This window comes from Narcine bancroftii, chromosome 1 (assembly GCF_036971445.1).
Source record: "Narcine bancroftii isolate sNarBan1 chromosome 1, sNarBan1.hap1, whole genome shotgun sequence".
Taxonomy (NCBI): Eukaryota; Metazoa; Chordata; class Chondrichthyes; order Torpediniformes; family Narcinidae; genus Narcine; species Narcine bancroftii.
Genome location: NC_091469.1, coordinates 276,386,524 through 276,398,117, shown reverse-complemented (window position 1 = coordinate 276,398,117; position 11,594 = coordinate 276,386,524). Strand labels below are relative to the sequence as shown.

At 38.4% G+C, this 11,594-nt stretch overlaps 1 protein-coding gene across 4 annotated transcripts in view; it reads right to left on the bottom strand.

The window, feature by feature from the left end:
* The window catches only part of lrp5 (low density lipoprotein receptor-related protein 5), a 184,423-nt gene that overhangs the window by 94,669 nt on the left and 78,160 nt on the right, over positions 1 to 11,594 (bottom strand). The window lies entirely within an intron of this gene.

The following is an 11,594-nucleotide window of genomic DNA, read 5'->3' as shown; positions in this document are numbered from 1 at the left end:
ACCCCAGACTTAAAAGGAACACATACCTGTTTCTTCCACGCTCAGTACTCTGGTTATTCTTCCTCATCCTAGCGTTCACTCTCAATTATCCAAATGCCAAACATAACATAGTGGCCACCAAGGCCAGGTCTCGCAAGACCTCCTTGTCGCTGTTTATTTTGATGCATTGGCCAAACCTGCCATAGGCGCTATTTTGCATAGATATGCCCCTGTTGGCAACATTACCTCCTGCTTAATGATCATCAACACAGGGGCATTTCAAAGGTGCATGCTTGGTCTGCTCTATTCCCTCCATATCCATGACATTGTAGCCAGGTTTGGCTCCAACAAAATCTAGAACTGCACCGTTGACACTACCATTGGAGGCTGAATAAAGAGCACTGATGAGTCAGAATGCAGAATGGAGACTGGACTTCACATAAGAGGCTGAGAAATCAGTCAAAATTTATTTTCAATTTTATTGTCATCTCGTTAAAGGTATTGTACAAATGCACAGAAAGTGGTGCCAAAACAACAATCTTGCTCTCAACATCAGCAAGACCAAAAAGTCAATTGTTGACTTTAGGAAGATGTCGTCAAGGAACTATATACCTATCTTCATCAGAGGTCTTCAATGATGAGAAGGCAGAGAAGAGAATTAGAAACTTCAAGTTCCTGGACATTCACATATCAGAAGACCTCTCCTTTCAGCCAGCACATGAAGGCCATTGTGTAACAGGCACACCCTCTCCTCTATTTTCTGAAGAGTCTGAGAAGATTTGGTATTTCATTGAATACACTAATAGATTTCTGTAGGTGTACTTTGGGAAGTACACTGACTTCCTGAATCAGAGTCCTTTTTGGAGCCTTGAACGGCCAGCAATGCAGAAAGCTGCAGAAAGTGACTGACCCAGCCAAGTCCTTCACATACATGGAAGACATATGGGAGGCACTGTTAACAAAGGACACTCCCCCACACCACCACCCCCCTCCCCACCCCCCAACCCCAAGTTCACCTTTGGCATGCTCTCTTTTCTTTTTCCAGCTTTGTTCAGGCAGAAAGTACCGAAGCCTGAAGTTTGAGACGTCTAGGTTCAAGAATACTTTCTTATCAACAATTGTCAGGCTCTTGAACCTCCCAGCATTACCCTCATCATAACACGACTTCAAAATCTCCAAAGATCTGTCTGCACTCCTGATTCAGACCTATTTTTACACTATGACTAACAGTGTATACTTAATATTATTTAATATTTTACCTCTTCCCTTTATATTGTTATGCTATAATTTCCTTGTGTGTTTTGTGCTTCAGGTGCCTGAGAAGCAACAGCAAGCAAGACTTTCCGTGCATTTGTACAATGCCCTTCACGAGATGACAATAAAATTGAAAATAAATTTTGACTGATTTCTCAGCCTCTTATGTGGAGTCCAATCTCAGGACTGTCAAACTTTGGAAAGGTTTACCACAAAATATTTGGAATCCTTTGGCTTTCTGTGGCAATTAATATTTTTGATATGACCCTTTTCTTGCATCTAATCTGCCTATTCAGAAGATACTTTGGGTGGAAATCTTCCATTCCTGTTTTCAAGAATGCAAATAAAATTGAATCAGGCAGATGCAATTGTTTTCTTCGTTTTAAAGGCACCTTTGCCAGCATGCAAAAGCAGACTTCGATTTTCTTCTGCGTTATTCCTATTTTCCCTAATTAAGATTGGAAGTGACTCATAACACTGAAAATTTGCAAGGCTGGCTTGATGAAGAGATTAGTTTTACATGGCATGACAAAATACAATTTTGTTTAATTACCATCTTTTGAAGTTAAATTTGTTTTCAAGTTTTATTTTGGACGGACTTGCTCAATTTCAGATTTGGATTGTAATGACTTGTTCACTTTGGAGTTAAAGATAAATCGACTTGAGATAAAAATTTTCACCACATCACCACCAAATCCCACTGAAGGAACTAACATTAATCCCTCAAAGTAGCAACACATGATCCTCTCAATTTAAGAAGGGATATTTGTCTTTCTCCTTAAACAAACAGCACACTCATAAAACATGAACATGCCTGGTTCTTGAGAATTAGTTTTCATGGCTGATCATTAATTTTAAAATATCCTCCAGTTTTCTTCCTTAAAAAAAGGAATCTGAATTGCACCACTAAAGTGTTTGACTGCACAACACCAGGGATTTTTGGGTGGATCCAACCAAGTTTACTATAAAAGCAAGACTCTTGGCACAGATTTTAGCCTTGAATTAGCTTTTTGCACAGGGTATCTTGAAGCTGGAGTGGAATTAGTGGGGGGTGGGGGGCGGGGAGAAGGGCAAGGACACATTATTAATTAATGCACAATGCCCAATAATTGTTCTTAATGACTAAAATATAATTTTTAAGTGGCATTTTAAAAATGCAATTTTTGTTTTCCATTTACAGGAATTCAGTCTTGATTCTGTGGGCTAACTAAATACTGAAATGACAGGGTAATTTCAGTTTTATGCAATGCAAACTTATTTACATACTTCTTTTTTAAAAAATCACACTGCATTTTATCAGCCTGATATAAGGAGTGAATGGGACAAGAGGATTATTTCTTTGATGATTTGAATGGATTTTGGAGTTTGCATTTAGACTTCAGAGAAAAATTGCTGTTCATAGCCACAGCTCTAGCAATCAGTTTTGGTAAAAGAAAATATTTTCATAGATTTAAATGGAACAGAAATTCAGTTCATGCCCCTTGTTGCTCTGTATTAAGATAATGTAAGATTTTGAACTCTTGCCTTGTTACTCAGGGAGTTCAAAGTGCAATGGATGTCATCCTGGTTTTATCTAAAACAGGGAAGTCTCCCTTTGAAAATGGTTGAGTACCAAAAGAAACACAAAGATCAGTGAACATAGTGTGCACTGCCCGACTCCCCAACTCACTTTACCAAAGAAATAAATAGCCAAACCAATTTACATCCACAAACTGACCCACTGAAGAGGCTTTTTTTTAAAAAAGTCCCACGATTTCTTTTGTTTTTACATCTACGTGTGCTCACATGCGAAAAAGCACTCTAATCTGACACCAGATTGTATGAAAATCCTGCCCCAATCCCCTTCAGGTGCCAACACACATGCACCACAATTCTACCTCCCTGCTTGGTCTTTACATGCCATTCAGTGACATGTGAGCTGCATAATGTTCAAAGCCAAACTTGCTTGGGCAACAAACCTATGCAAATCCTTTCTTCACCTTAATGAGAGACGGAATAGCTCTCGGCGGTCTCCAACCAGACAGCATTAATATCCAATTTCCGTTAACCCTTCCTCCAGTCCCTCTCTTTCCCTAACCTTCTATCTGATTTTCTCCAGCTCCCCTCCCCTTCTTTCTCCTATCAGCCCTCTGCTTTCTCTTCCTCCCTCCCACTTATATCTATTTATTATCCCTTTCTTGTTTGCCTGTGCTCCTTCCCTTCCTTCCTCTCTCCTCTCTATTCCTCTCCTCCTCCCCCCACCTTTTCAATCAGGCATCTATCTGCTTTTCCTTACTCGATGAAGGGCTCTGGCCCTAAACGTTGGTAACCTTTTACTTCCTCTGAATGCTGCGTGACCTGGTGAGTTTGTCCAACTTGCTGATGGAAACTTGTTCAACCTTTAACAGTGAGGCCTTTGTCAGAATATGGATGTAGGGCAGATGAACAACCCTTATCCTCAATAAAGGTGAGGAAACTACTGTCAGCAAACTCAGCCTGTCGAAAACATACAGAAACATTCAAAAATATGGAGATGCAAGACTAAATAATTGATACCCCAGGTCAAAACTAAATGTTCCAAAACAACTACATTTATTATGACTCAAATCAAAGCCACTGGGCCCACTGACGCAGCTTCCAGACTCCTTCCAGCTCCAATTCCATTCTTTCTCTTACTTCCCTGTGATCTATTCTCTCTCTTATGATCATCAATTCATCCTATTCTTCTTCCACCCAGTTAATTTACTATTGTCCAATAATCTACCAGCACACTTTTGGGATCCGAGAGTAGACAGAAGCGCATGCTGTCGCAGGGAGAACAAACAGTACACAAGGTGAAGACTGAAACTAAATCGCTGAAGTGGCAGCGTTCTCTCATTCTTCTGTGCCACATTACATTTAAATGTGTATGTAAAATACCTATTTCAGACCAGGAGGAACTAAGCACATATTAATGGGTGGTACAGAACATGTTGCTGGACTAGAGGCCTGACAATGATCCAAAGGTAAATCAAAATCCAACCATAGAAAGCTATCACTAAGGTGGAAAAATTGCTGAAAATATTCAAAAGGATATTACCGTGACTGGTGACCCAAAGGGCACCTTCGCAGAGCTTGATACGTATATAGACCAAGCTGTCAGAGAAAGTGATAGAGGCAGGTACCATTACTACTTTTAAAAGGCATTTAGATGGAAACATGGATAAGAAAGGTTTGGAGGGATATAGGTCAGCACAGGCCAGTGGAACGAGCTTAGATCGAAAACCTGGCTGACACCGTGGAGTTGGGCCGAAGAGCTTGTTGCTATGTTGTAAAACGACATCAGTTGTGAGATAGTAATAAAGTTAATTAAATAATTCTCGAATAAAAAGTTAATGATAACCGAAGAACGGTTGGTGAATTGAAACAATTTGTGAAAAATGTTCATCAGGCAAGGGAATCTGCCTTCATTCCGCCATCTGGTTTATACACCCCCAGATTCTAGCAATGCAGTTGTCTCTTTAAATATTTTCTGAACTTGTCAAGCAAGTCACTCAGTTTAAGCAATTAGACTGGGCTACAAATGCTGACCTTGACAATGACAGACAGGGCAGTAGCTGAACGTTTATGCTTGCCTTCCAATGATTCAAGTTGCCCATCAGCCAGCATTTGAAATGATTTGACTCATGAGCTGTATGTGCACTGATTTGCTATAAAACAGCAGGAGTCGAGCACACATCATTTATTCTGATCATATTCATTTTTGGCTTTGCCTAAAATGACAATGCAAGGGGGGATGGGGGAGAAAGAATCTGTTCATTTACTAACTCTTGAACTAAACTGTGAACTGGCTCTAAATTCACAGTGACTTTACAAATCAGTTGAGTACATAGGTTAAAATAACATACAAATTATAACTGTAAACCATACAGTAATCTTCATAAATCTCAAAGAGGATAGCAAAATAAAACACCATATTACCAGGCTACATATTGGCTATGTATCTAGACAAAACACGAGGCCTACCACTGTACAGATGATAGTGGTGATAATGTCTATTGTCATATACATAGTACAATTTACATATGCACAGAAATTCTTACTTGCTGCAGTCAAGCTACATGCAAAAGTAAAACTTCAACAGTATAAACTGCAACCATTCAGAAAGAGATAGTATTAAAGATAGATAATGAATATTGACAGTTGCAGAAGTGCAAGAAAAATGTGGCTTCTCAATAGTGCAGACAAGTCTTCTGAAGTATATAGTTGGGTGAGTAAGAAAAGGTTTAGGAACTTGATAGTAAACTGTTCTTAAACTTATAGGTGTTGGACATCTACCTTCTTGGAATGTAGCAGCGAGAAGAAATTGTGACCAGAGTGATGAGGGTCCTTCATAATGATGGCTGCCTTCTTGAGATAGCACCTACATAGGGATCTTCATTGGACAAATGGATGGTGCCATTAGTGGATTTGGCTAGGTTTGCCACTTGCTGTAGCCTTCTGCACTTGAGTTTCCAAACCAAGCTATGATGCAAACAGAGAGTAGACGCTCCACAGTTTGATTGAGTATTCAAACATATGCCAAATCTCTTCAGACATCGTGGAAAGTAATGCATTGCTGTGCATTCGTCATGGTTTTCTCAATGTGCTGCCTCCAGGAAAGGTCCTCTGTCATGTGGACTCCCAGGAACTCGTTACTAACCCTCTTGATTACCATTCCATCAATGAAGGTAAGTGTATGGTTCCTTAGCTTTCCCTTCCTATAATCCACCTTAAGATCCTTGGTCTGGTTGATGTTGAGAGCAAGATTGTCTGGCACCACCTAACTAGGTTTCCTGACTCCATCCTATGAGTATTCACACTCATCATTTCCCATTATTTTGTCAATAACTGTGGCATCATCAGCAAAATTTATGGATTGTGCCAGAGCCAAACTTGGCTATGCAGTTATGAGCTTACAGGGAATAGGGCAGGGGACTAAGCGCCTAGCCTTAGGGTGCCCATGTTGATGGTTATGACATTTCTTTTATTGTAATAAAGAAACTTGGGTTCTTTTATGACAACTATTCTTTATTAGCTAAAGTACTCACGACTCATGGAAGCATCCATTTTGAATCTATTCCTAGTTGCAACAACTCATCTCTGATTCCCTCTAGTGGTCAGGATTAGCACTAGCTCTCTATCATTAAAATGGTTATTAAGGAGGTGGCAATGTTGCCAATCTGCACTGATTTGTGTCTGCCTATGAGGAAGTTCAGGATCTAGTTGCAGAGAGAATAACCAAGTCCCAGATTCATTAGTTCGGTCACGAGCTTTGCCGGTACGATGATGTTGAACAATGAGCTGTAGTCAATGAACAACAGCCTGACATAGGTGCTCTTGGTGGTCCAGTTAATTTAACACAGAGTGAAGGGCCAGAGAGATGATTTGTTGTGATGAAAGGTGAAGCGAGTCAGGGTCCATCCTGAGACAGAAGTTGATTTGCTCAGTAACCAACCTCTCAAAGCACTTCATCATGGTAAATGCATGCTTCTAGCTGTTAGTCATTGAGGCAGGACACCTTGTTCTTCTTGAACACTGGAATAATTTATGTCCTTTTGAAGCAGTTGAAGACTCATTCCACAGCAGTAAGATATCCAAGTATCCAAAGTGTGGAGCCATGTTATATACCTGTGCTATTCACCTTCTGACCTGACGATATGAAATGAAATTATTTAACACTGTAGTCTGATTGCACTGTCCTTCCTGTGGTAATAAATTACACTAGTTTTCTATTCCTTAGCCCCTCAGCCTATAGTAGTCACCTCCATTCTCCAATGAATTCAACTTTTCTGCTTTATAAATTACAAATATCAAATAAACCTTGATAACACTCTCTAAGATAACCATAAATGGTGTCTTTCCACACAAAATGCTGGAGAATAAATTAAGCATGTTGTAAGAAACCTTGGAACTGGCAAGGGCAGATAAAAGTTTGTTTGGAAGTTGGTCACGTCGGCACATTGATCTTATTACAGCTGATCCAAGGTTCAGAATTTTAGTGCACACATTGCGGGTGATTTACTTCTAGAAAGTCAATATTTCCTCTACATTTCAGCTCAGCCATAACCCCACAGACCATTACTTTTTGAAATGGGATTGTCAATCTTTATCTCACATTATCAAGAAAACTTGGTAAAGGACCTCTCCAAAAGCAAAGCTACAGGCTCCACCATATTATCGAAGTGTCCTGTGGATCAGATTGGCAACTTGAGTATATGAATGAAAGACAGGTACTGATTCACAACCCACCTGTGCCACGTTGTGCTGTCATTTCATGGGCTGCACTTTATTCTAGCGGAGACTTTTGTGCATGCTGATTGGCTGCTGTACTTGCATTACAATGGTGACTGCACTTCAAAGTATTTTGTTAACAGAGACAAACTCTAAAATTGGGTTTTAAATCTAAAATTATTTAGATTTTATCAATTAAGTAGGAGTAACTAATAGCAATCTAAATTATTCTATCACTTTCTCAATCACTTTTAAATATTTGCTTCTTAAATTTAGTCAATTTATCAATGCAGATACACAACAACATTTATTTTTGTTTTCAAGAAATAAAGAAAATGCTTGTGGAGCAAGAAAGTTAGCACAGTTGCTCTTCAAAATTGTACCTGTAAACCTTGTAATTTATGCACCTTCACTGTTTGTGGCATGTTAACTGCTGGCAAGGGAAACATTTACAGCATTGGTTCTCAACCTTTTTCTTTCCACTCACATACCACTTTAAGTAATCCCTCTGCCATAAGTATTGCTTAAGGTGGTATGTGAGTGGGAAGGGAAGGTTGAGAATCACTGCTCTAGACCCAATGATTACAGAAAATTTTTTGCTTGAGAAAAATTGTCTGGCTGATATCGCCTCAAACCGTGCATCTTGGCGCCTCACAGTTCGGCGGGCAGCAACCTCCTTTGAAGAAGACCGCAGAGCCCACCTCACTGACAAAAGGCAAAGGAGGAAAAACCCAACACCCAACCCCAACCAACCAATTTTCCCCTGCAACCGCTGCAACCGTGTCTGCCTGTCCCGCATCGGACTTGTCAGCCACAAACGAGCCTGCAGCTGACGTGGACATTTACCCCCTCCGTAAATCTTCGTCCGCGAAGCCAAGCCAAGAGAGAATGAAACCGTGCACATAACGAGTCAATTAGGTATGATAAAAACAGTGGTTTTCAACCTTTTTCTTTCCACCCACATTCTACCTTAAGCAATCCTTTACTAATCATAGAGCACCTATGGCATAGGGAATACTTAAAGTGGTATGTGAGTGGAAAGAAAAAGGTTGAGAACCACTGATTTACATGCTGAAAGCAATGAAAAGCAAGTTCTCGAAATGTAAGGCTTGTGTGCCTGACCGTCCATTGTTAATCTTAACATCGATGCTTCTGCCCACTGGTCACATAATGCTTCTTCCTTCTTCTTTGCTGGTCTTTGGGTTAACAGAGCTGATCTCTGAGAGGCAGCCAACACTGAAGGCAACTGATTAAATTTGACCAACACCTTTTGTATGAGTCACTCTGAAATTAACAAGCTCCCTTTCAGCATACTGATGAATGAGGTCAACAGCAATACCTACCATGCTGAAAGATACACCAGTCATGTTGACATTTACCTTCTGCCAGGAAGCTGACTCCTATTCAACAGAATAGAAAAAGTGAATCCCTAATGAACAATGCTAAAAGAAAAAAAATATTTAATGCACATTATTTGAATAGGATTTCAATAAAAAATATTTTGCACTGGATCAGTGACAATTAGTCATCAAGAAAACAATTTGTATTTACAGGTATTTCTCTTTTAAGACATTCAATCTCAGTATAGTTCTTTCAAATTTGTGCCAGTGTTCATTTACCTCGTGTTATCTTTCCAGTTATTACTAACTGACCAAAAGAGAAACAGCAATATTACCAACATTGACACAGTTCCAGTGTAATGATTTACAAAACGGCACTTAGTCCAACTCTCCTGTACTTTGGTCACAAGACTAAAATTTCAGAAAGCTTTTCAGCCCTCACGACTGCTCCTCTGTAAAGACGATGTATTGCCAAAATGCATCTCGTGCTTATTTCTACTTCACAGAAAATTGTCGTGTCATTTCAAGAATACTTTTATGTTTCAACTTCTGAAAAAAGTTACAAACCACTTCAGTTGAACACAAGCAGGTGGGACTATTGTGGGTGGGATATTTTGGTTGGGATTGGCAAGTCAGGCCTGTTTTCACGCTCTATGACTCGAGAACTCTATTAGAAATTCCCAAAGGAATTTTTTTTTTTACCTGATTCACAATTTAATGCATACATTTTCCTTTCCTCCACTAGGAAAGTCACTTAAAAACTCCATATTCACTTTCTCTTTTACATGCGATAAATGAAACATTTTAAGATCTTTTACATTTAGTTCGGATTCTTTTTAATCTTATTCATTTGTACTTCTGCTGATAAAACTATAAATCTACTTTTCCTTTCGATGTCTGACAAAAAACACACACATTAAAATGCAGACAGAAAGATTAGAAGATAAACAATGCCACCAGGCATGATTTCAAAAACCATAAGCACTGTTCACTATGCATTTAATACAGGAAACAAATACAGTGACAGAATAAATATACAAGATGTTCTGCTGAGTGCTGGTATATATAGCTCACTGAGCTGCTATACTTGTGAATCATGACATGTTGACATTTAACCCCATTAGCATCAAGCCCCATGATATTTAATGGAACCAAACATTTCATAGTCAGTGCCTCACAGGGCGCAAGAAGACATTGTACAAAGGCAGCAATGATAAAGTGCTATTAGTATTCTCAAAATATACACCATTTCTGTGTCTGTCTGAAAAACAAGACTGCGCTAAATTCAATTCTCTTTGGAACACTCCCAGCCTTAATACCAGCATTCTTCTGTATGAAGTCTATGCTGTGCATCTGAAATGTGTTAAGACTATTCATGTCAGGATGCAGAATTATATATTCAAGAACCATTACAAACAACTATGCCAGTGATACTTCTGAGTCACAATCAAGAATACTCTGAAACTTGCTGCCAGTGGTATTTTGCATTCAGTATTGCAAGGAGAAATTGCCCATCAATACACACCTCTCTAACACTGCTAATTTTATATAGAAATTCTGCAGTTGAAGTAAATTGGTGTGTACTGTTGGCTATTTTGAACAGAAAGGGCTCACTGGTGTAACTCCTCTGTGAAGGGTATCAAGTTTTAAAAATGAAAATAACTAAAAATGACATTATTTTTGGCTATAAGTTCTGGGAATTAGAATGGTTAACAGTATTGTAGATATCAAATACTGCTGCCCAGTTTGAAACAAATAATAGCAGAGACAGAAGTGCTTGATTGTATTGGACCAAAGCTGCTACTGGAATTGAAAAGTAAAGTTCTGTATGCCCACTGTTACCTGGGCTGGAAGAGAAGAGTCTATATCTCAATGACGAGCAGCTGGGCTATAGATGACCTAACATTGAAGCTTTCGTCCTGAATTCTTTGCCAGGCTTCCACAATCAGTAAAACTGTGAGTGGGCTGACATTCAGAGAAATTTCCAAAATTAAATTCTGAATTATTTAAAAACAAATTGTTAAAAAAAAGGTGAAAAGCAATAATTGAATTAAAACACACCATGTATAAATAATTTAAAATATTAAACATGAGCTCATTTTTTAAAATAATTTCCTTTTGCTTTAACAGATTACAAGATAGATCTGACTAGCTAAGGCTCTGAGTAACAGAAAGAAGGGACCCAGGACTCAACATAGTGACTGGTCGATCATTTATCACTCATTAACAATGGCACAGAGAAGTCCAGTGGGATACAACTTAATGTTATTACTATAAATAATATTCACATTTTAAAAATGTAACATGTGCTTGAATTCTTTTGATGCACTTATGGAAATTTAAAGGAATATAATTGCAGTAAATCATTTCATATAATTTTTCTAAGTAAATTACTGGGATAATAATTAGCTGAAGAGAGCAAAGCTCTAATGAATCCACATTACAAGTATAGAAATATAAGTTAATAATTCAAAATGTGCGATTACATATAATAAGCAATGGAATCATCCATAAACAAAGTTGAACATACATATTATTTGAAGATTATAATTGTGAATTTGATTTTTTTTTGCAAATTTATCTTCACAAGTTTGTTTGGATCAAGATTACGGACCATTGCATGTGAGTACATCAGATAATGACACTGTATTTTATTTTAATTCAAATAAATATGAAAAGGTAATTACAACATCAGAATAGATCAACTATTCGGCTCATTAAATCTGAAATATTGTATTTTGCAAAATCATCATAAAATACTTTTATTTTTAACATTTTGGTCATCGTTTA